Raw genomic sequence first — 24274 nt, forward strand, 5'->3', positions numbered from 1 at the left:
TGTTTGCTAATGTTAATTTGTTGCCAACCATTTCTTTTAAGAGCTCTACCACTTCCAGGGTTTGGCGGAAGAACTTGAAATTTGGCAGCAGAATATTCCTCAGGTAAAGAGACTGTCTTACGCTGTCACAACACAAATCCACCCAGATTTGTTCAAGTTATGGGCCTCTGAAAGTTGTTGTTTGACATGCTCAGTAAAGTTTATTAGAGGCTTGCTGTGAAAATCTCTGAACATGCTTCCAGCCCTATGAAGCTTCATTCCCACAGCCCAACTACACCACCCAGGCTGACACCCCAATCCCTACATGCCAACTGCATTAAGCATGCTCCCAGTATCATGAAGCTCCTACAAGCCAATCACACTGACCGTGCTCCAACCCAACACACACCAACAGCACTGAGTATGTCCCCAGCTCTTACTGAGCCTGGGAATAGAACCCAGGTCCCTAATTTATCATCTCATCCACCTAGTCACACTGCTTTTCGCAATGCATGTGTCATATGCATCCTTGGCTGTGTTATCTGTAATCAAAAGACCATGTTCCATTTCACAGCCAAAAATAAAACCAAGAATTCCTAATTCCCAACATTCTTAACATGTCTAGAAAATAGCTGTGTGAGCTAATGCCAGTGTGTGTGCTTCATCACCCTGTAATGGCTGGCCCATGTAGAAAACAACATTGCCACCAGCAAGTCTGTACTGTGATCCTGGATTCCAACCCTGCTTTTGTCCCATGCAGGGCTGAGTGGGGAATAAAGTTCCATAGGGTGTAATGTCTGGTTTTTCAATTTTATTTTTTAAAAACCAAGTTTATTACATATAAAAATGAGGTTAAAAATGTTATTTAGGTGGCAAATCCAAGCAAAGTTAGGGAAGACCAGAATTACGGATCCCTATGCAACCTTAATTTGTTCCCTTTGTTCCTATGCATTCTGATACAGTCTTTCATTACATGATCACATACTATTTGTTTTCCCTTACCCATGCCTCATTCAATGCACAGGATGGTCAGTGAATGAAGCAGAGAGCTGTAAAGAAGAGAAAGGAATTACACTTGTGTTTAAGTCACTCCACTGGGACACTGGAGAGTTGGGCTCTATTCTTGGTTCAGCCTTAGACTTCGTATCTGATGTGGAACAAGACTATCATAATACAAGTGCAAAAGGAGCTGAAATGAGGTCCCATGGCTAACCTTAATTCTGACATTTCCTGACTTTTAGATACTTGACATAGCCACCCTGACATTCTTTTAATATAGTTTTTGCATGTGAGAGAAGAGAGATTTTTTATAACTAAACTGTGGAACTTTCCTTTAAAGAACATTCATTTCTGTGGAGTAGGCAGGGTGTTTATAAAAATCACTGATCTTGATTCTGCTCCCTCTGAAGTCAAAGGCAAAACTACCAGGGCCAAATTCTGCTCTTAATTATACCCTATCCAATTCCAATTGCACAGGGTGTAAGTTACAGCAGAATTTGGTCCCCAACTCCTTCAACACGAGAGGGATCATATCCATAGTGGCTAGCAAAAAACAGCCTAATGTAAGGTAATGCAGCCAAGAAACTTGTGGATTTTGTGTGATCCACAAATATTAAAAGATATAAATCCATAAGGCTATGTCATACTATTGCAAGGGAAAAATCTTTTTGCCCCAGTTTCTGTTCACCTGCCCTATGAAATAAATAACAAATATAAACAATTTACGATATCTAGTCAAATTAATCAAAGTGAAAATTAAATGAATTAAGGAAAAATAATATAGTACAAACAGAACTATTTATACAGTTGTTCAAATCTTTAGTTTCCAGGTGAGGACCTTCTCTTTCTGTAAAAACAGGAATGTGCATCAGCAATTTTAATCCACTGTCAGGAAAGTAATCTTTAAAGATGATATGACTAGTGAACCCATTCTGAGTTCTGAATGAGTTTGAACTCCAAATATATGCTAAATTTTAGCTACAGATTCAGGACTGGCTACTGGTTGAATCCCGGTCATATGCAGGGCACATTAACCATTCCCCCAGTCCCCTCAGAGCCGGATACAATTCTCCAGGATTGCATATTTATGTAACACAAATATTTGGTAAAAGCTAAGCAGCTCAAAAAGTGCTTAGAGATGCGTGCCAAAGAGGGATTTAAGTGTGTGGCTCTCTCTCACTGAACGACTTCATGTCAAAAGAGCTTCTAGGTTTAATAATTAAATATTTTGTTTAAATATTAAAGACCCACTGATGCCTCTTGGAAAATGCTATAATATATTTTGTTTATGGGCAATGCTGCTCATATGTATCTTCCCTTGTTTATTGGTAGGGATATTAGCAAGAAAACAGGATCTTTGTCACTTTAAGACCTCATCTGCTTCTGAGCTTATTCTCCACTTAAAGTCATAATCTTCTGTTTGCAGTATCACAACTGCTTGCTCTCGAGAGGATTATGATGTGATAAATGCAAAGGACTATGATTTCAGGTGGGAAGTACGAAGCAGGGGGGAAATGAATTCCTTATCAAAAAAGAGAGTGAAAGACAGGAGATGTCCTTGAGCCAAAACCTTCAGTGCCTACTCAGTCCTGCAGTGGAAACTTTGCTAGAGTAAGGGATAAGAACTGCAAGATTTGGCTCCTTAGTTATAAAATTGAAGAAAGAAAAAATGCAATATACCGGCTTTAGTGTCAGCATATTTTTTCATGTGAGCTGATACTGTTGTGCTTATAGCAAAAAAAGGCTTGTTTGTCAAGAAACTAAGGAAGAAGCTGTTTGAAACATTAAAACTCCTAGCTATTTCCCTCTATCTCAATAATGCAATAAACAGGCCTCCTATGTACAGGGTAAAAAAACAAGTAGAGGTTTTGTCTAGGAATCTGCAACTACAGCTCATCCCAAAGAACAAGAAAAGATGCACAGTGGAACCAAAACAGACATGCTAGAGAGAGTTGCAAAGTGCTAATCAATGAGAGTGCAACTGATTTACATTGCATGGATGAACCTTAGCCCTGGTCTACACTAGGACTTTAGGTCGAATTTAGCAGCGTTAAATCGATGTAAACCTGCACCCGTCCACACAATGAAGCCCTTTATTTCGACTTAAAGGGCTCTTAAAATCGATTTCCTTACTCCACCCCTAACAAGTGGATTAGCGCTTAAATCGACGTTGCCGGCTCGAATTTGGGGTACTGTGGACACAATTCGATGGTATTGGCCTCCGGCAGCTATCCCAGAGTGCTCCATTGTGACCGCTCTGGACAGCACTCTCAACTCAGATGCCCTGGCCAGGTAGACAGGAAAAGAACCGCGAACTTTTGAATCTCATTTCCTGTTTGGCCAGCGTGGCAAGCTGCAGGTGACCATGCAGAGCTCATCAGCACAGGTGACCATGATGGAGTCCCAGAATCGCAAAAGAGCTCCAGCATGGACCGAACGGGAGGTACGGGATCTGATCGCTGTTTGGGGAGAGGAATCCGTGCTATCAGAACTCCGTTCCAGTTTTCGAAATGCCAAAACCTTTGTGAAAATCTCCCAGGGCATGAAGGACAGAGGCCATAACAGGGACCCGAAGCAGTGCCGCGTGAAACTGAAGGAGCTGAGGCAAGCCTACCAGAAAACCAGAGAGGCGAACAGCCGCTCTGGGTCAGAGCCCCAAACATGCCGCTTCTATGATGAGCTGCATGCCATTTTAGGGGGTTCAGCCACCACTACCCCAGCCATGTTGTTTGACTCCTTCAATGGAGATGGAGGCAATACGGAAGCAGGGTTTGGGGATGAAGAAGATGATGATGAGGAGGAGGTTGTAGATAGCTCACAGCAAGCAAGCGGAGAAACCGGTTTTCCCGACAGCCAGGAACTGTTTCTCACCCTAGACCTGGAGCCAGTACCCCCCGAACCCACCCAAGGCTGCCTCCTGGACCCAGCAGGCGGAGAAGGGACCTCTGGTGAGTGTACCTTTTAAAATACTATACATGGTTTAAAAGCAAGCATGTGAAAGGATTACTTTGCCCTGGCATTTGCGGTTCTCCTAGATGTAGTCCTAAAGCCTTTGCAAAAGGTTTCTGGGGAGGGCAGCCTTATTGCGTCCTTCATGGTAGGACACTTTACCACTCCAGGCCAGTAACACGTACTCGGGAATCATTGTAGAACAAAGCATTGCAGTGTATGTTTGCTGGCATTCAAACAACATCCGTTCTTTATCTCTCTGTATTATCCTCAGGAGAGTGAGATATAATTCATGGTCACCTGGTTGAAATAGAGTGCTTTTCTTCAGGGGACACTCAGAGGAGCCCATTCCTGCTGGGCTGTTTGCCTGTGGCTAAACAGAAATGTTCCCCGCTGTTAGCCACAGGGAGGGGGGAAGGTTGAGGGGGTAGTCACGCGGTGGGAGGAGGCAAAATGCGACCTTGTAACAAAAGCACATGTGCTATGTATGTAATGTTAACAGCAAGGTTTACCCTGAAAGAGTGTAGCCACTGTTTTATAAAATGTGTCTTTTTAAATACTGCTGTCCCTTTTTTTTTCTCCACCAGCTGCATGTGTTTCAATGATCACAGGATCTTCTCCTTCCCAGAGGCTAGTGAAGCTTAGAAAGAAAAAAAAACGCACTCGCGATGAAATGTTCTCCGAGCTCATGCTGTCCTCCCACACTGACAGAGCACAGACGAATGCGTGGAGGCAAATAATGTCAGAGTGCAGGAAAGCACAAAATGACCGGGAGGAGAGGTGGCGGGCTGAAGAGAGTAAGTGGCGGGCTGAAGAGAGTAAGTGGCGGGCTGAAGACAGGGCTGAAGCTCAAATGTGGCGGCAGCGTGATGAGAGGAGGCAGGATTCAATGCTGAGGCTGCTGCAGGACCAAACCAGTATGCTCCAGTGTATGGTTGAGCTGCAGCAAAGGCAGCTGGAGCACAGACTGCCACTGCTGCCCCTCTGTAACCAACCGCCCTCCTCCCCAAGTTCCATAGCCTCCACACCCAGACGCCCAAGAACGCGGTGGGGGGGCCTCCGGCCAACCAGCCACGCCACCACAGAGGATTGCCCAAAAAAAATGGCATTCAATAAATTTTAAAGTTGTAAACTTTTAAAGTGCTGTGCTTAAAGTGCTGTGTGGCATTTTCCTTCCCTCCTCCACCACCCCTCCTGGGCTACCTTGGTAGTCATCCCCCTATTTGTGTGATGAATGAATAAAGAATGCATGAATGGGAAGCAACAATGACTTTATTGCCTCTGCAAGCGGTGATTGAAGGGAGGAGGGGCGGATAGTTAACTTACAGGGAAGTAGAGTGAACCAAGGGGCGGGGAGTTTCATCAAGGAGAAACAAACAGAACTTTCACACCGTAGCCTGGCCAGTCATGAAACTGGTTTTCAAAGCTTCTCTGATGCGTACCGCGCCCTCCTGTGCTCTTCTAACCGCCCTGGTGTCTGGCTGCGCGTAACCAGCAGCCAGGCGATTTGCCTCAACCTCCCACCCCGCCATAAACGTCTCCCCCTTACTCTCACAGATATTGTGGAGCAAACAGCAAGCAGTAATAACAGTGGGAATATTGGTTTCGCTGAGGTCTAAGCGAGTCAGTAAACTGCGCCAGCGCGCCTTTAAACGTCCAAATGCACATTCTACCACCATTCTGCACTTGCTCAGCCTGTAGTTGAACAGCTCCTGACTACTGTCCAGGCTGCCTGTGTACGGCTTCATGAGCCATGGCATTAAGGGGTAGGCTGGGTCCCCAAGGATACATATAGGCATTTCAACATCCCCAACAGTTATTTTCTGGTCTGGGAATAAAGTCCCTTCCTGCAGCTTTTGAAACAGACCAGAGTTCCTGAAGATGCAAGCATCATGCACCTTTCCCGGCCATCCCACGTTGATGTTGGTGAAACGTCCCTTGTGATCCACCAGAGCTTGCAGCACTATCAAAAAGTACCCCTTGCGGTTTATGTACTCGGCGGCTTCGTGCTCCGGTGCCAAGATAGGGATATGGGTTCCATCTATAGCCCCACCACAGTTAGGGAATCCCATTGCAGCAAAGCCATCCACTATGACCTGCACATTTCCCAGGGTCACTACCCTTGATATCAGCAGATCTTTGATTGCGTGGGCTACTTGCATCACAGCAGCCCCCACAGTAGATTTGCCCACTCCAAATTGATTCCCAACTGACCGGTAGCTGTCTGGCGTTGCAAGCTTCCACAGGGCTATCGCCACTCGCTTCTCAACTGTGAGGGCTGCTCTCATCTTGGTATTCATGCGCCTCAGGACAGGGGAAAGCAAGTCACAAAGTTCCATGAAAGTGCCCTTACGCATGCGAAAGTTTCGCAGCCACTGGGAATCGTCCCAGACCTGCAACACTATGCGGTCCCACCAGTCTGTGCTTGTTTCCCGAGCCCAGAATCGGCGTTCCACAGCATGAACCTGCCCCATTAGCACCATGATGCATGCATTGGCAGGGCCCATGCTTTCAGAGAAATCTGTGTCCATGTCCTGATCACTCACGTGACCGCGCTGACATCGCCTCCTCGCCCGGTATCGCTTTGCCAGGTTCTGGTGCTGCATATACTGCTGGATAATGCGTGTGGTGTTTAATGTGCTCCTAATTGCCAAAGTGAGCTGAGCGGCCTCCATGCTTGCCTTGGTATGGCGTCCGCACAGAAAAAAGGCGCGGAACGATTGTCTGCCGTTGCTCTGATGGAGGGAGGGGCGACTGACGACACGGCTTACAGGGTTGGCTTCAGGGAGCTAAAATCAACAAAGGGGGTGCCTGTACATCAAGGAGTATTTCAGGCAGGACTGCACGGAGGGTTCCAATAAGAAATGGTGCACCTAAGTTATCGTTCTTATTGGAACAAGAAGGTTAGCCTGGCCTCTGATTGATACATGGCTAGATTTACCTCGCTGCACCTTCTCTGTGAGTGACTGCAGTGTGATCTAGAGGAATGAGTCCCCTAGACAGGGGAGGAGGCAAATGAGTACAAAACAAATCTGGTCTATTTCTTGTTCTGAGCCACTCCATCTATCTTTTACATCTTTGGCTGGCAGCAGACGGTGCAGAAGGACTGCATGCCATCCACATCTCATGGCTGCTTGGCAGAAGATGGTACAGTACGACTGCTAGCCATCTTCATCTCTTGCCTGCCTGGCAGAAGATGGTACAATACGACTGCTAGCAATCCTCATCTCTTGCCTGCCTGGCAGAAGATGGTACAGTACGACTGCTAGCAGTCCGTATCGCCTGCCCGCTCACCATAAGACGGTTCAATAGGACTGACTGCAGGACTAAAGAGAATGACCTGGTCAAGTCACTCCAAATTTAGTCCCTGCGCCCATGTCTGCCCAGGCGCTCCCAGCCGACGTGGCCAGGAGCACCTCGGACACGACGAGGACGACTACCAGTCGTATTGCACCGTCTGCTGCCAGAAGGCATTGGGTTGCTGCTACTGTGCAGCAAAGCCGTACCGCATCTGCCAGCACCCAGGAGACATAGGGTGACGGTTACCTGAGCGGGCTCCATGCTTGCCGTGGTATGGCGTCTGCACAGGTAACTCAGGAAAAAAGGCGCGAAATGATTGTCTGCCCTTGCTTTCACGGAGGGAGGGAGGGAACGGGGGCCTGACGATACGTACCCAGAACCACCGGCGACAATGTTTTAGCCCCATCAGAGTGCTCCATTGTGACTGCTCTGGACAGCACTCTCAGATGCCCGATTGTTTGCCGTTGCTCTGACGCCGGGAGGGGCGCTTACAGGGTTGGCTTCAGGGAGCTAAAATCAACAAAGGGGGTGCCTGTACATCAAGGAGTATTTCAGGCAGGACTTCACGGAGGGTTCCAATAAGAAATGGTGCACCTAAGTTATTGTCCTTATTGGAACAAGAAGGTTAGCCTGGCCTCTGATTGATACATGGCTAGATTTACCTCGCTGCACCTTCTCTGTGAGTGACTGCAGTGTGACCTAGAAGAATGAGTCCCCTAGACAGGGGAGGGGGGGAAGCAAATGAGTACAAAACAAATCTGGTCTATTTCTTGTTTTGATCCACTCCATCTATCTTTTACATCTTTGGCTGGCAGCTGACGGTGCAGAAGGACTGCATGCCATCCACATCTCATGGCTGCTCGGCAGAAGATGGTACAGTATGACTGCTAGCAGTCCGTATCGCCTGCCCGCTCACCATAAGACGGTTCAATAGGACTGACTGCAGGACTAAAGAGAATGACCTGGTCAAGTCACTCCAAATTTAGTCCCTGCACCCATGTCTGCCCAGGCGCTCCCAGCCGACGTGGCCAGGAGCACTTCGGACATGACGATGACGGCTACCAGTCGTACTGTACCGTCTGCTGCCACAAGGCAAGGGGTTGCTGCTACTGTGTAGCAATGCCGTACCGCATCTGCCAGCACCCAGGAGACATAGGGTGACGGTTACCTGAGCGGGCTCCATGCTTGCAGTGGTATGGCGTCTGCACAGGTAACTCAGGAAAAAAGGCGCGAAATGATTGTCTGCCCTTGCTTTCACGGAGGGAGGGAGGGAACGGGGGCCTGACGATATGTACCCAGAACCACCCGCGACAATGTTTTAGCCCCATCAGGCATTGGGATCTCAACCCAGAATTCCAATGGGCAGCGGAGACTGCGGGAACTGTGGGATAGCTACCCACAGTGCAACGCTCCGGAAGTCGACTCTAGCCTCGGTACTGTGGAAGCGCTCCGCTGAGTTAATGCACTTAATGCACTTAGAGCATTTTCTGTGGGGACACACACACTCGAATATATAAAACCGATTTCTAAAAAACCGACTTCTATAAATTCGACCTTATTCCGTAGTGTAGACATACCCTTAGCATCTCCGTTTTTCCCTGGTGATTTGGTCTCAGACCCATACACATAAGGACATCCTCTGCCATGAACTCACTGAAGGCTGTGGGACATTTTGCTACATTCCCAAGAGCTCTGATTTAACATCTAGAATCATGTTGTTTTTAATATACTAATTCCTGTGCGATTCTCATTTTTCCACTGTGATTTCCCTTCCAGAAGGGCAAGCCTTATATTTCAGGTTAAATAATGTATTTCTGACACACAGGAGGCCTGTTTATTGCATTATTGAGATAGAGGGAAATAGCTAGCAGTTGTAGCGTTTCAAACAGCTTCTTCCTTAGTTTCTTAACAAAGAAGCCTTTTTGCATTAAGCATAGCAGTATCAGGGTATTTTAAAACAAGAGAAAAAAAAGATCAGTTTTCTTCTAAACACTAATGTAGTGACTGAACAGGCACAAGGACCTGCACAGTCTTTCTTTCTTAAAGACGTAGTAGCTCAGAAGTGTCTCAGTGGCCAGTGACACATATTTCATACATCTACAGATTTTGGTCCCTCTCTTATCATCCCCCTTTCTAGATCATTAATAAATATAATAAACAACACTAAACCTTGGTGGAAAGACTCATAACTATCTTACTTTTTGCTGTCATGTTAATATTTTACATATGAGGACGTTTTGGATATTGCATTGTACCTTTCCCCCCTCTCCTTCATTTCTACTATATGTTTTTTCTTATCTTCTAACATTCTAAATAACACTTTCATAAGAAGCAAGGATGACTATGTACCACTAGCACCAATTCATTTGGTAGCTTTAGTGAATTGCATCTTTGTCTGTTCCATACTTTCAATGTGCCATCTTATTTATTTACTTTGGCTTTCTCTCTCTCAGCCATTTCCTTTCCCTTCATTTTAGGCTATTGGTTATTTCTGGACTTGAAACCAAATTATACTGTTTTCCTAGATTTTTCCAGGGAGTACCTGGGTTTTCCATGGGGGGTATTCTGAATGGGAGACAAATATAACCTGATTTAGCACATGCTTGACTTTAAGCTTGTGTGTGTTTGCAGTGGCACTAAACATTAACTCTAGGAGAGTCGCTAAGGGCATTATCCAACGTCCATTGAAGTAACTGGAAGTCTTTGCGCTGACATCAATGAGCATTGGATCAGGGCCCAAGCCTTATGGCAGAGCTTCAGTAGTCTACAGGAAAACGGCTGGTTGGTATCAGGCCCATTGAGGGCACTAAGAAGAATGGCAACAGACCTCAATTGTGTTTGCAAATACTTTTCCAGACATCAGAGTGAGCCCATCAGACTAAAGCCACTTTTGCAATAGCACTAATGAATATATGAATCAAAGGAAGTCAAATGGAATACCCAGCACAGTGCGATTTCACTTTTTGACAGTGGTTATGCACAAATGAGAACTGTTATCTATTATTACTGTCAACTAATGGCCTCAAAAACAGTCTTTGAATTGTCAGTTATTGCCTATTTAAGGCCTAGAAACTTTCATGTGTATGCAATCTAAAAATTCTTAAGACCCAGAAACACTAATGTGCATACCATTATAAAAATTCTCAAGACGCCAGAGTTCTGAACAACCTTGAATATGGGCAAAAATGGAATTAAATACTTTTCTTGAAGTAACTACTTAACAAGGCAGGAGTCTTATTAAATAACTCCAATGTACCATATTCTGCAGCCAACTGAAAGTTTGAAGAGCCTTCCTGCTATTCATTCAAGTGCATAGGAAGTTATCATTATATATACAGTTTTTGTGCATTTGTGTATTTTAAAGAACTGTTCAACTCTGAAAAGTGACTGTAAAAATATCATTCTGGGTTTCCCACTTTATTGTACCTCAGTGATTTACACATTGAATGTGCTTGGTTTACAAATAGAAAGATATTGTATCTAACTTTCAGCCCTGCAAACTCAACCTATGATCTGGGATTCAAACTGAATTCTTTCTTTCTCATGCATGGTCACTCATAATAAAGGTGCTGCAAACCAAATCAGGCCTTTAGTGACACCAGTGGCCATGCCATTGCTTGGAGGCTTGCACATTGTAACTTCGTACATAATTCTATTTATGAAAGAGAAACCAGCTCACTCTCTGCACTGCAAAAAATATATGCTCTTAACTCAGGTCAGGTAATGTGTGTTAGCTAACTTGGATTAAAAGAGCAGTGAAGATATAGCAACTCAGTTTTTAACTCGGGTTAGTAGCCAAAGTTCATCCCCAGGCTCCCCGATTGGCTTTAACTTAAGCAGCTAACACAAGTTAAAAGCTGAGTTGCCCTGTCTTCACTGCTATTTAAGAACACACCTTTTTTGGCAGTGAAGATGTGCTTACTTATACTGGGTCTGCAGGGTGAATAAAAACAAAACACAAAGGTATGGGATACTTTGAGGATCTAACTGTTGGATTAGGATATCTTATTTAACAACCACACTGAAGTACAGTCACCTGTAGGTGCTTTATATGAAGTGATGCTTAACTGCATTATGCTTTTGTAGCACTTAGTATATTTGTTATTAGAAAATCAGGACTCCAGTTCCTGAGGTGACACTGTACACTTCAAGCCAAGAAGTTTAAATGGGATATGAATGCATTTTTCAGGTACAGAACAGTACATGTGTATTTAAGTAGAGCTGATGGTCCTTATTGAGATTGCATTTGCAGAGATGTAAATAAGAAGTCCATTTAAATCAAGGGAGTTTAGTGAGCAAAAAGTGGGTGAGATGAGATTCGGCCTCCTGACCCCAAAACTCTTCAGTAAGAGATGTGATCTGAAAACGTGAATCCCTAAGGATATGATCATTTCTATTTCAAATTCCTTATAAGCATGATATATAAAACTAGTGAAGTGGAATTTTACTTTAAATTGAGATGAGTAAGCAGGTGGTAAAATACCAGGTAGTCACACCTTTTGCATACTTCCTAAGTAACTTAAAATTATCCTAATAATAATCAGGCAGCTACCTATGTGTGGCCATTTTAGAAGCTGGCCTGTTCTCAAGTTATTCCTAAAAAAATCTCAGAGGTGAGAGGGTGTCCTGTCCCCTATTTCTTCACTGACTTTGTTACAGCTTGTCCAAGTGTCTTCCCCCTTTCCCTGGTGCATTCAAAACCTACATCAGGGATTGCTACCCTCAGTACAATCTTTTTAAAAAATTAGAAAGCAAAGAGTCAGATCTGGTTGATCCAATGGCCACTGATGAGCTAGAATGAATTTAAGTAGCTTAGAGTATTTCCTGAGCCAAATCAGTCAGAATTTGCAGGATGAGAAGCTGGGACCATGGGGCTCCAGGCCACTCATACTTTTGGAGTGCAATCAGAAGCTCAGGCTTGGTTTTTTCTGGGGTACACTGGGAAGCTACAAACTGCAGGAAGCTTATCTCCTGACTGCAACATTGTAACTGGCCAAGGTCACCGACCGCCCAGCCCTGACTCTGGGCCTGACAATTTGCTCAGACCCCCTTTGCCCCTCCAACTCCTTCACTAAGGTAGCCAACTTTCTAATTGCAGGAAACCGAACACCCTAGTCCTGCCCCCTGCCCCAAGGCCTTGCCCATTCTCCAAGCCCCACCCCCACTCACTCCATTCCCCCTCCCTCCATCGCTCACTCGCTCATTTTCACTGGCTTGGGGCAGAGGGTTGGCGTATGGGAAGGAGTGAGGGCTCCAGCTGGGGGTGTGGGCTCTGGGGTAGGGCTGGGGCCAAGGGGTTTGGAGTATGGGAGGGGGCTCCGGGCTGAGGCAGGGGGTTGGGGTGTGGGAGGTGGTGAGGGCTCCTGCTGGGGGAGCGGGCTCTGGGGTGGGGCTGGGGATGAGGGGTTTGGGGTGTAGGAGGAGGCTCCAAACTGGGGCCAAGGGGTTCAGAGTGTGGGAGGGGCTCAGGACTGGGGCAGGGGGGTGGGGTGTGGGAGGGGGTGAGGACTCCAGGAGGGAGTTTGGGTGCGGGATGGGGTTCGGGCTCTGGGCAGCTCTGGCTAGTGCAGTTCACGGGGGCTCCGGGAGGTACTGATGTCAGGTAGCTCCTTAAATAGCAGCCACACCAGTGCTGCCCTGCCATTTCCCAGGCCTCAGAGGCTGTTCTGTCTGCCATGAATCCTGGACACATGGCTCGGCCAGCGCACTGAGGGCAAATTTTTTTTCTGTTCTCCGGAATGCGGGGGGGAGGGCGGGAGGAAGACAGGGAGAGAATTCCACACAAGTGACACACACATACATACCCCACTGCTGCCCCTGGCTCGCTGTGTAGCCCAAATCACAGCAGCTCCAGGGAGAGAGCTGCAGCAGGCTCCCTCCTCAACCCCACATCATTTGCAATGACCAGCAGCCCCTCTCCTTCATCCCCCCCAGGACAGCCGCTGGCTGGGGCCTCCACACCCAGCTGCTGTCCAACTCTGCTCGGACCCATTCCCAGGGAGAGCAGTCCAACTTTAGTCCCATGCTTCCGTGCAGCTCATTCATCTCTGCGAGGAGTCTGACAAGCCCACAGCCCCTTATCTGCTAGTTGCATGGCCCTGAGATGAGCCCAGTGCAGCAGTCCCCGGGGAGCAGTGGGCCAGACAGGGAGGGGGCTGAAGGCACTTCCTAAAGGCCACCATGCCCACTCTGCAAGGAACCCCCAGCCACTGCCTGCCAGCCCCAGCCTGCAGCGGAATGCTTTTCCCAGCCCCTTCACTGGGATCCACCCCCTGCCCGCCAGGGCTTGCACCACCCTCAAGTTCCACAGAGAGAGCTGCTGCAGGTCCCCTCCTCATCCCCCTGCCGCCACCTGGACTTTTAACAGCCCAGTCAGCAGTGCTGGAGCTGCCAGGGTCCCTTTTTGACCAGACATTCCAGGCAAAAACCAGACACCTGGCAACCCTATCCTTCACAGAAGATGGAAGGGGTGGGGTGCCCTCTGACCAGCAGTTCCCCGTGGGCCTAGAACCTGCAAGACCAAGTCACTAATCTGCAGACAGAACCTCGAACTACAGAGCCAAGCTACACAGTCTGCAACAGAAGCACGGACCCTGCATGAGCAACTACCCTGCTCCCAGGGAGAAGCAGCTACACTAGGTACCTGAGCAAACCACCATCGCCTGAACAGGCTCCCATGGTCCCACTGCCCAAACGGCTTGACAGGAACCTTTGGAAATTCCAGGGGTATCGGAGTCAATGCAGGCTGTCCTTTCAGCTCCACCACAGATCGTACCCCACAGACCACACAAGGGTGGGACTGGTAGTTAGCCTTCTCACCAGCTAAGAGCTCAACTGGGCTCCCCCAACATTAGCACAGAGCAGCCCAGTGCTCCCTGACTGGGACACCTTCTTGCAAGCCTTCTTGACCATCTTTGACAACCCACATCACGTTCGCTCCAGAGAGGCTGGTGGAAACGAGGAACCTATTTCTGAGTCCCCTGCCCCCTCAAGCCTAGTAAATTTGTCAATGCCACAATTCATCAAGACCTGAGCTCCCCCATCCAGTCCACCCTGAAAGAAGACCCACTCATCCAAGGAATCTAGTCTATGCCATTAGAGACTAAGATGCTCTGCTCCATGTGGGATGGGGTAACATACTTTGACAAGCACACAGATGTCCCCCCATAGTGCCCCTGCCTGGAGGTGCTACAGCTATGCCATGACACTCCATTGGCGGGTCAGTTTGCCCATTTTTTCTGTTGGCAGTCTGACGTCCAAGCTTACATGGACTCCTGTGAGTACTGTGCACGCAGCAAGATGCTCCAGACTAGACCACTCAGCACCTTCGTATACTAGAGACTCCAACTAGGCCTTGGTCTGCCATCCTCTTAGACTTCACTGTGGAACTCCCAGCAATTGCTGTGGACAGTCTGACTAAAAAGACCCACTTCATCCCCTGCAACTACCTACCCTCTGTTGAGGCTACTGCCAAACTCCAGGAGCTGGTTCATCTTCACAGACTTCCAGAATACACAGTTTCAGACCAAGCCCCACAGTTTACCTTTCACTTTTGGAGCTAAGCATTCTGGTTACTGCATGTCTGCCTATCAACTTCCACCACATACCACCCCCAAACAGATGGGCAACCTAAAGGGTGAACCAAGTACTGGAACAATACCCGAGACATTTCGTGAACTATCACCAAGATAACTGGTCCACACTCCTGCTATATGCAAAATTTTCATATAACAATGCCAACCATGCCTCTACAGGTCAGAGCCCATTCCTCAGATTCCACTCCCATTTTCACTGGGCACTACAAGCAACCTCCCCAAACCCAGCCGCCACCAACTGGGTCCAACAGAGCCATCCATCTCATACAGGAGGAGCTCAAGAACCACCTAGAAGAGGTGAAGAAGGCTTACAAGAGACATGTAGACCATGTAGAGACATGTAGGAAGCTCTGGTGTTCAGAATAGGCCAGAAGGTAAGGTTCGCCACAAAGCATCTCCAGACCAGTCAACCTTTCTGGAAACTGGGCCACCAGTTCCTGGGACCCTTCTAGATATGCCAACAGATCAACCCAGTTACCTTTAAACTACAGCTTCCCCAATACCTCAAAATACACCCACTTTTTTATGTTTCCTTTTGGTAGCTCTATACTGAGAGCATCTTTCCCGACCAAACCACACCCCTGCCTTCACTAGTCAAAATCCAGGGTCATGAGGAGCATGCCATCCTTGATTCCCAATAGAGACATGGTTGCCTGTATTAGTTCATAGACTGGAGGGCTCCGGCTTCCCATGTTCATGTCCCTGACCTAGTCAGGGTGTTCAATAGGACTCACCCCAACAAGCCTAAACAGGCATCACCCCAAGAGGGGGACCTGAAGAAGGAGGTGCTGTAAGAACCTGTTCTCATGAGGATTCCAGGCTGCTAACGTTTCTGCATTGCCACGGGATGCTGAGGCTGGGTTTCTGCCGGGGGACCCTGGGAAGCTAGACCTTGCAGGAAGTACTGCCTAGTGCGGACTGAGCAGCCCACTGATTGGCCCATGCTGGTATATTAACCAGGAAGACAGCATAGGAAGCTGTCTCTGCAACAGTGCAGGCAGCCTGCTTGCTCTGCTGCAGAACTTGCTGTGAGCCCTAAACTCCAGCTCCTGACTCTGGCTCATTCCCAACTTAACTACTTGTCTCCTGTCTGCAACTCAGCACCTGACCCTGATTTCCTGGCATCCTGACCCAGCTTGTTCCTGATTCCACTACTTGCGCCCTGTCTGTAAGTCTGTGCCTGACCCTGACTTTCTGGTATCTTGACCCCCCTCAACCCTGACTCCACTACACATCTCCTGACCACAATTTGGTATGTGGCCTGTGCACGTAGGCTGCCTACTGGCTGGCCCTGCACAGGCCCTTATAATGTGGCCTTTCAGTCCTCTGTTACTGCCCTTTTCTTTGTTCTCCTAGTGTTGAGAGATTCCTGGTACGCATCATGAAACAGGAGTGAGGGATTCACTAGCAAACTTGTCCTTTTATAAATTAAACTTGGAATTTTAAGTGTTAAAAATACAGCACTGGAAGGGACCAAGGAAACATTTCAAATGTAACACAGAATGAAAGACATAGCTACTGCACTACATAGCTATGTAATAATACATAGCTACTGCGCTAGCTACCCACATCCAACAGGCTAGTCTGGAACACTTCTGTCCAGTACTTCCCTTTTGAAAGGTTATTGGTGAGGGAGGAGCTTCATCATGCCCCAGTTTGCAAATATGGGTGGCCTCTCATAACCCTGCTATGACTAAAATGGCTAGAAAACTCACCCGAGATTTAGCAGAAATATGACGAGTCACCTAATTGTAAGTGAACAGTCGGGGGAGACACTTTGTCTGAAAAACTCCAACAATATAAAATTTAACATGGCACACATTAAGTGGATTAAAAGCTGGCTAACTGATAAATCTGAAAATGTAATTGTAAATGGGGAATAATCAAGCGGGTGTGTCCCTCTCCTGGAGGGATTGTTTCTTGGCCCTTTGTTACGTGATTTTATTAATGACTGGGAAGAAAAGATAAAATCACTGATAAAGTTTGCAAATAACACAAAAATTGGGGGAGTGGTAAATAATTAAGATGACAGGTCACTGATACAGAGTGATTTGGATCACTTGGTTTGCTGGGTACAAGCAAACAATATATGTTTTAGAATGGTTAAATGTAAATGTATGCATCTAGGAACAAAGAATGTAGGCCATATTTGCAGGATGGGGAACTCTATCCTGGGAACCAGTGACTCTGAAAAAGATTTCAGGAGAGGATGGATAATCAGCTGAACATGTGCTCCCAGTGTTACACTGTGGCCAAAAGGGCTAATGTGATCCTTGGATACATAAACAAGGGAATCTCAAGTAGGAGTAAACAGATTATTTTACCTCTGTATTTGGCACTGGTGTGACCACTACTAGAATAATGTGTCCAGGTCCGGTGTCAACAATTCAAGAAGAATGTTGATAATTTGGAGACGGTTTAGAGAAGAGCCCCGAGGAGTAGTAAACATGCCTTATAGTGATAGATTCCAGGAACTCAATCCAGTTATTTTACCAAAGAGAAGAATAAGGAGTGACTTGATTATAGTCTATAAGGATCTACATGGGGAACAAATATTGGATATTGGACTCCTCAATCTAGCAGACTGGAAATAAGGAGCAAATTTTCTACAGTGAAAATAATTAACCACTGAACAATTTACCAAGAGTGGTGGTGGATTCTCAGTCACCGGCAATTTTTAAATCAAGATTGCATGTTTTTCTAAAAGAAAGGCAGAGCTAGAAGGGGAACTGCAGAGTGAAGGTATAGGAAGAGAAGGTCTCCTGCAGTGGTCCCTGAAGAAGGGAGTTGGGATTAGCTAAGAAGACCCAGCTGAAAGTTTTGTTTTTCATTTGGGGAAAGGCAGGTCAGGCCTTCCATCTTCTCCAGCAGCCCAGACAGCAGGAAGGGACACTACCCTAGGGAGGAGGGGCTTTACCCAGCTTAAGGCTGGGTGGTAGATTTGATTTTTGTGTTTGGTTTTAGGAACTCTCTGATAATAAAGAAACCAACCCCCCAGAAAGGCTGTGATTGGATGAGCAATGCCATGTGGAGGTTTGTTTAAGGAGCCCTGATGAAGGGGAAAACAGAGGCAGGACGCTGCAGAGGCACCTCTGGCCATGAGGCAGTGCTTGGGTGGTAGCCACTGTGTTACAAGGGTCTACCTGTGGTATTAGGAGCTCAGTGTGTATTATCAACTGGTGTGCAGTATAACTTAGGTTGTGACTTCATCAAAATTATATCTTTCTAGCAAAGGAAACAATGGGATTTACTAGAGGGATGTACGTGACTTTGTAAAAACATCTAAAAAACCGGAGAGGGCACTTATAAAGCTGCATGTATGGAAAATGAAGTAACAGGGACAGCAGCTAATTAAGGGCCAGATTCTCTTCTCCTTATTCAGGCATTGTATCCCTTACCTGCAAGGATCCTGGGGCTGTATGAACTCCTGACGGAGGTTCAGGCATCTCTAGTGTAATCCTCTTTCAAAGGGTGGGAGGTGCAGACCTCTGGGGGCTGCTGCTGCAGTAATGCAATGCCAATACTTTAACAAGGGCCAACTGAGAGACCCCCTCCGGCGTTTCAGCGTGCTGTGGTCAGGCTGCCACACTGGCAGCATTCCAGGAGAGCACTCCAGGAGGCAAGGAGGCTAGAAGCCAGCACAGAGACACAGAACTGCCTACTTTTTCCAAAGGAAGGCAAACTTCATCCTCCCCCATGGGAACCTTCAGAGGAAACTCCATAAATGGAACCTTGCAAATTTTCCTGGCCTCTATGTGGGATTCTTCACATAAGAAAACCCTCTGACTGTATGCTATTAATCATTACTCTAATTATTATGATAGTGTCCGAAGGGTCTAGTCAAAATCAGGGCCCCATTGTGATAGGCACTATACAAATACTATTTACAATCTATCTATACAAGACAGACAAACAAAAATGGACATACAAGATACATGCATATTGTCAATGGTACATAATTTGCTAGTTATTTGCTCAGTGTCATCTTCCCACCTACAAATGTTTTTATGCATGCGTATGAAAATGTTTTATTTTTGTCTCTGATTTTGTTTTCCCATCACACTATTCCTTGACTCTTCAACAGTTAATATAAAATAGTTTAAATATCCTGGGGGAAAAACATGTCAAATACAACAGAAAAAATATTTTCAAATTGATTCAGCTCTCCGAGGATAAGAGACATTCTTTGAATAGGTGAATCCATCCATTTCTCTATTATTGTATGCTTCTGTCTATCCTTGAATATACTCCCTCCAATCAAATACAAGACTGTAATTCACCTCGGAGGCTCTGTGGATTTTTCTCTTCACTGGAGCAGTGTGTATCTTCAGCAGCTTATAAATAACTGTAGAACTCTTGTGATGAATTATAGCACAAGTGTTCAAAGTCTATTCATTATAGTTTTTAAGAATATCCAGAACTGTATTTTTAGCTAGTTGTCTTGCAAGTAGACTCAGCAGTGGGATGATTGTGATTAAAAAAAAATGTTTAAACACAGTAATGATTTCTTTATGTGAATGAAGAAGACAACAGTTGCTGGCAAAGGTAATGTACAGATTTGCTGAGGACTCACTGTTTTGGTATAATATGTATTCATAATACTAAAAAGCATTTTTAACATTTCTGTTCGTTTTTTTTCTTATAAAAATTTCCATTAGACTTGGCTGACCTATTTTTAGCACCAGACACATGTGTCTTATCTAAATGACAGACTGAATATATATTATCCTGCAGCGACAGTGACTATTCAGTATTCTAAGCTGAAAATATAAGGTCTGTGAAATCAAAACTTCAAATTGTTATTCAGTTGCTAAAGCTGTGGTTAACATATGCTGCCTTCTTCCATAAACAGGCTCTTAATAAAGGATCAAATCTTACTTGTCTTACTCCTGTGACTAGTTCCATTGGACCTGCACCTTATCCCACTGAACTCAAAACTCCCCATGAATTACAAAACTCCAAAGGATTTGTATAGGACCAGGATCAGGCTTATCAACTTCAGTGGCGCTACTCCCTGGCCAGTGGCCCCAAATATTTTATGATAGATGGTTCATCATAAATAAAGAACAGGTGATACTACCCAGTGCATTGCTACCTATATGCCGAAATTTCTGGCACAAGTACATTTATCCCTACTATGGATTTTGGAGGCCACATGTTTTCTAATTCAGTGGTGGAGAAAATGGGAAAATATTCAGAGAAAAGATTTAAATCTATGGTATTCTTTTTGCTCTACATTTGAAAAACATCAAGCAGTACTGTAGCATTTATCACAAAGATTGTTTTCCCTTTACCGTATTGCCAACCACACATATTCAAAAATCATGAGCCAGCCCCCCAGACATATCATCAGTGGCCTAAAAATCAGAAGATTTTTAAAATAATAAATTTGGTTTCATTTTATTTGCCTTCTTGTTTTTGAGCCTTTGGGATTCATGTTTTCAAGCTTTTCTCCACAACCATGAGAGGCAGATGCTTACTTTTTCAAAAATGAAAGGTGAGATTCTCACATGATCTCATGACTCCAGGAGCTGAAGCTATCAGAAAAACCCAAATACCTCACAACTTGGCATAAAATCTCAAGAGCTGGCAACACTACCAAGTCAAATGTAAACCATTAAATGATCGATTTTTAGATCCTTGAATATATGGTTACCATATCCAATCTAACTTTAAAAAGTAAACTAGCATAAAATGGACTGGCTTGATGGGCCCAATCTTGAAGTATTTACTTAGAGAGAGATCCCAAAACTTCCACTGAATACAGAACCGGCTTAAATAAGTGAATGGTTTGTCATTTGGAGTTTTGAATGAACGAATAAACAAACAAACAATGCTTCTCAATACTTACTTGGGTAAAACTCCCATTGAGCTTTGTTGGCAGTTTGGGTTGGTAAGGAATGCAGGGATGAAACCCAAAATATTTGCTTCTCTAGCTGTTTCTCTGAAATTTTCTTAAAGCATATAGATAGGATAACTGCATCAAGCAAGTTATCCTATCTATATGATAGTGCATATGAGTGCCTGATTTTTGCACTCATGCAGAGTATACAGACCCTTGGAAATTAGCTGGTCTCTCTTGATCTTGTGACTAGAGGAGGCAATTTACAAGTTTATTCCATTTCCAGTTCCAGTGGTGTTTCCGATGTTAAGAACAGAGAGTCCAACTCAAACTGGTAGAAGCTTCAAAACGGAGTGAAACTGTTAAGGGCAACCTCAGTAACAATAGCTTTAAAGAACTGGTGTTCCAATAACTATCAAGGCCAAAACAGCCAATCGGGCTCAGTGAAAGTTGCACAACTGAAAATCAGCTTAAATTGGTTGTAAATGAGTGTCAGCAGGGCAGGTGGGGAGAGAGGAATCTGTTGTATCTTACAACTACTCCTATCTTCCAGCTGGTTCCTTTTCCTGCTGCAATCCTTCCTTTTAACCCCCTAGGGAGTATGTCATACCAATTTACCTTCACGAGGACTTATGCCAATTTACGTCCTACTTTGACCTAATATGTAATTTTTTTCCAACAACAAAAATCTGAAATATCTGTGTAGTGCTTATAATATACTGCTGAGATATGTGTTTTGCAAAGACTTTCAAAACTTGGAGGTAATTTTACCCCCCAAAAGGAGCACGGTACTCTCACGAAATTTATCAGCAGAACACAAAATTCAGCATAGGATGAGTTATGAAGTATAAATAACTGTTCAAAGTTAGTATCTACCCTTCCATTACTCATCAGAGATGTGATTATAGTGCTTTACAGTGTGCTGTCCTTATTAATTTAGTACTAAAGACAGCAAGGGATTAATAGTGCTCACTAGAGACAGTCATAATAGGCATGTACCATGCAAGCTATAGTCCTGACAATGAACTTCAATACTGATTTGCAACACCCATTTTTCCAAATCTGAGTCTCTCCTGGAAGACTGCCAATCATTCAAAATTTGCCAGTAGTTCTGTGATTATGGTAATCACTATTCTCTAAGGACTACAATCAGACCACCAAATGCATGTTCATGTCTGACGTAAGTCACATTTGAATGTAAATGTCAGAAGGTGAATAACTAATGCGTAAACCCATTCTGCTATTTACCACAGAACCTGTCTTTCATCCTCATTTATTAAGGCATATATAGCTATGTTTAATATATAACTAATCACAACTAGAACCAGCCAGCAATAGCAGTAGAAAATTATAACCATAGTAGTATGACTTTACATTCACTTTTTGGGCAAGAAACTACAAACTCCAACTTGCGAAATACAATTCTTTGTCTTTTGTCAGATTTTATGTGAATTGATCTGTACAGTCCATAATATTTTGTGCTATCGTACAAAATGCTAAACTTTGCTAAACTAATGAGAATGCTAAACTTTGTTTTATATGGCATTGCTAATGTTTGTGCAAGGATCCTTATTATATTTTGTAATTCAGCAATTTTTAATATTCTTTAAAATAAATATTTATTTTCAAACATTTTTTAAATAGTGCCATTTCATGATGTCAAATTAATCAATTTATTTCTCTAAGAATCTTAAAATTTAATTCAGTTTACAAAATCTCAGGTCAATTTAATCTGATCAAGAGGAAAAACAACAGCATTTCTACTGACAAACATAATGTTGAACAGTAGTGATGGGGATATTGAATTATAACATATATGGAAAGGGGTAAAAAAAAAATACAGCTTTTCATATTCCAGCTCATAAGATTCCAGTAAAGTAAAAAGTTAGAGGAAATTTTAAAATATGCAGTTTGTGCACGAGGTAAAATGCAAATAGACACAGCAGGGTTAATATAATAGCATTAAACACTTTACACTGTTACAGGTTTCAGAGGGATAGCCATGTTAGTCTGTAGCAGCAAAAACAAGGAGGAGTCCTTGTGGCACCTTAGAGATTAACAATCTGATGAAGTGTATTATAGCCCACGAAAGCTTATGCCCAGATAAATTTGTTAGTCTCTAAGGTGCCAGAAGGACTCCTTGTTGTTTTGACTTTACACTGTGAATTATTATGATTATTTGTATTACTGTAGTGCTTACAACCCCTTGAATACCTACATATTTCCACTGTAACAGAGAAGACAGTAAGCTGAAAAGACGTCTCTCAATTCAATGTAAAACATTAAAGGAGTTCCTACCCACTCTCCAGTCTTAGCTGGGAGACATACTTAAACATGGAGACCAATCATTTCACTGGATGAAGAGGTGATAGCTAGGTTGACAGAAGAATTCTTCTGTCGACCTAGCAGCATCCACACGGGGGTAAACCAGCCTAAGGACAGCGCTCAGGGTGCTATACTTTTCACAGCCCTGAGTGATACAGCTAGGTCGATCTAATTTTTAAGTGTAGACCAGGTCTATATGAATTAGAAATCCAAGCCTCATGAAAAAGAGACCTAGGCGCTTTTGAAAATTTTACCCATGTTTTTAATGTGTGTTGGGGGGGCTGAGGGGGATGCAAACACCAAAATAGGTCCGTCCATGCAAAACTCTTTCTGGGGCTCCAAACCAACAAGTACCTTCAGAAGTGGGTATGAAGCTATGTCTACTGTTTCTTTAAATCTGTAGCAGTAAATCAGGCAGGAGAGGGACTGGGGAAGATTCTAGGCAGAAGCCTTACAGTGAAGCACAGAGAGAGCAGCTTTAGGGATAATACTATTTTCCTTCCTCTAAAAATGTTCCTTGTTTGTGGTTAGAGCCCTGGCACCAACTGAGGTGTGGAGGAGTGCTTGCTCAATGTTCTCTAGGCCGCGGAGCCAGAGGGGCCATGGCCTGACCACTTTTAAACAGTAGTTTCATAGTGAACCAGTATGACTGCTGTTGGAATAATCTGGAGTGGCACTGCGGCTGCATGGACACAGCGCCACTGAAATGTGACCTGACTGTCCCTTTGTACAAACCAAAGGGCAGCCAGGCCAAATTTCCATGAGTAGCGATGTGATCTGATGAACAAGGTTGCAAGACCACTCAAATTTGGCCTGATTGCCCCTCTTATCCAGATGGGTAGTTGGGCCAACTGAAGATGCAACCTAGCACACAGGGAGTTTGTTCCTGTAAAGCAGAGAACAGGGGACTCTGCTGAGAACTCAGCTGCCGGCAGCACTGGCTCATGCACTGTCTGGAGAAAAGAGAGTGGAAACTCTCTGTCTGAGGGAGACGCAGGTTCTCTATGGGGAGGTGGGCCAGAAACAGAATTTCCTTCCCTCCCGCAAGATGTATATGAATAGGTGCCAGCAGGCTAGAGGAAATCAACTCTTTCTGAATTTCTGTACCATTAAAACAGGAGAGCTGGGAGACCCTTGACCTATTAATATACAATTATGGTGACTGAAAATAAAATTTTGTCAAGTCTTATTCCTAACTTGAAGTACTGATCTTCAGCTCCATCTGAGTTTTCAAGTGAAGGGGGCAGCTCTGAAATATCAAGTCAGCAAAACACAGGTGACCACT

General features: G+C 44.8%; 1 protein-coding gene across 10 annotated transcripts in view; it reads right to left on the bottom strand.

Moving 5' to 3' along the window:
• The window catches only part of DST (dystonin), a 485843-nt gene that overhangs the window by 460515 nt on the left and 1054 nt on the right, over positions 1 to 24274 (bottom strand). The window lies entirely within an intron of this gene.

Source organism: Caretta caretta, chromosome 3 (assembly GCF_965140235.1).
Source record: "Caretta caretta isolate rCarCar2 chromosome 3, rCarCar1.hap1, whole genome shotgun sequence".
Taxonomy (NCBI): Eukaryota; Metazoa; Chordata; order Testudines; family Cheloniidae; genus Caretta; species Caretta caretta.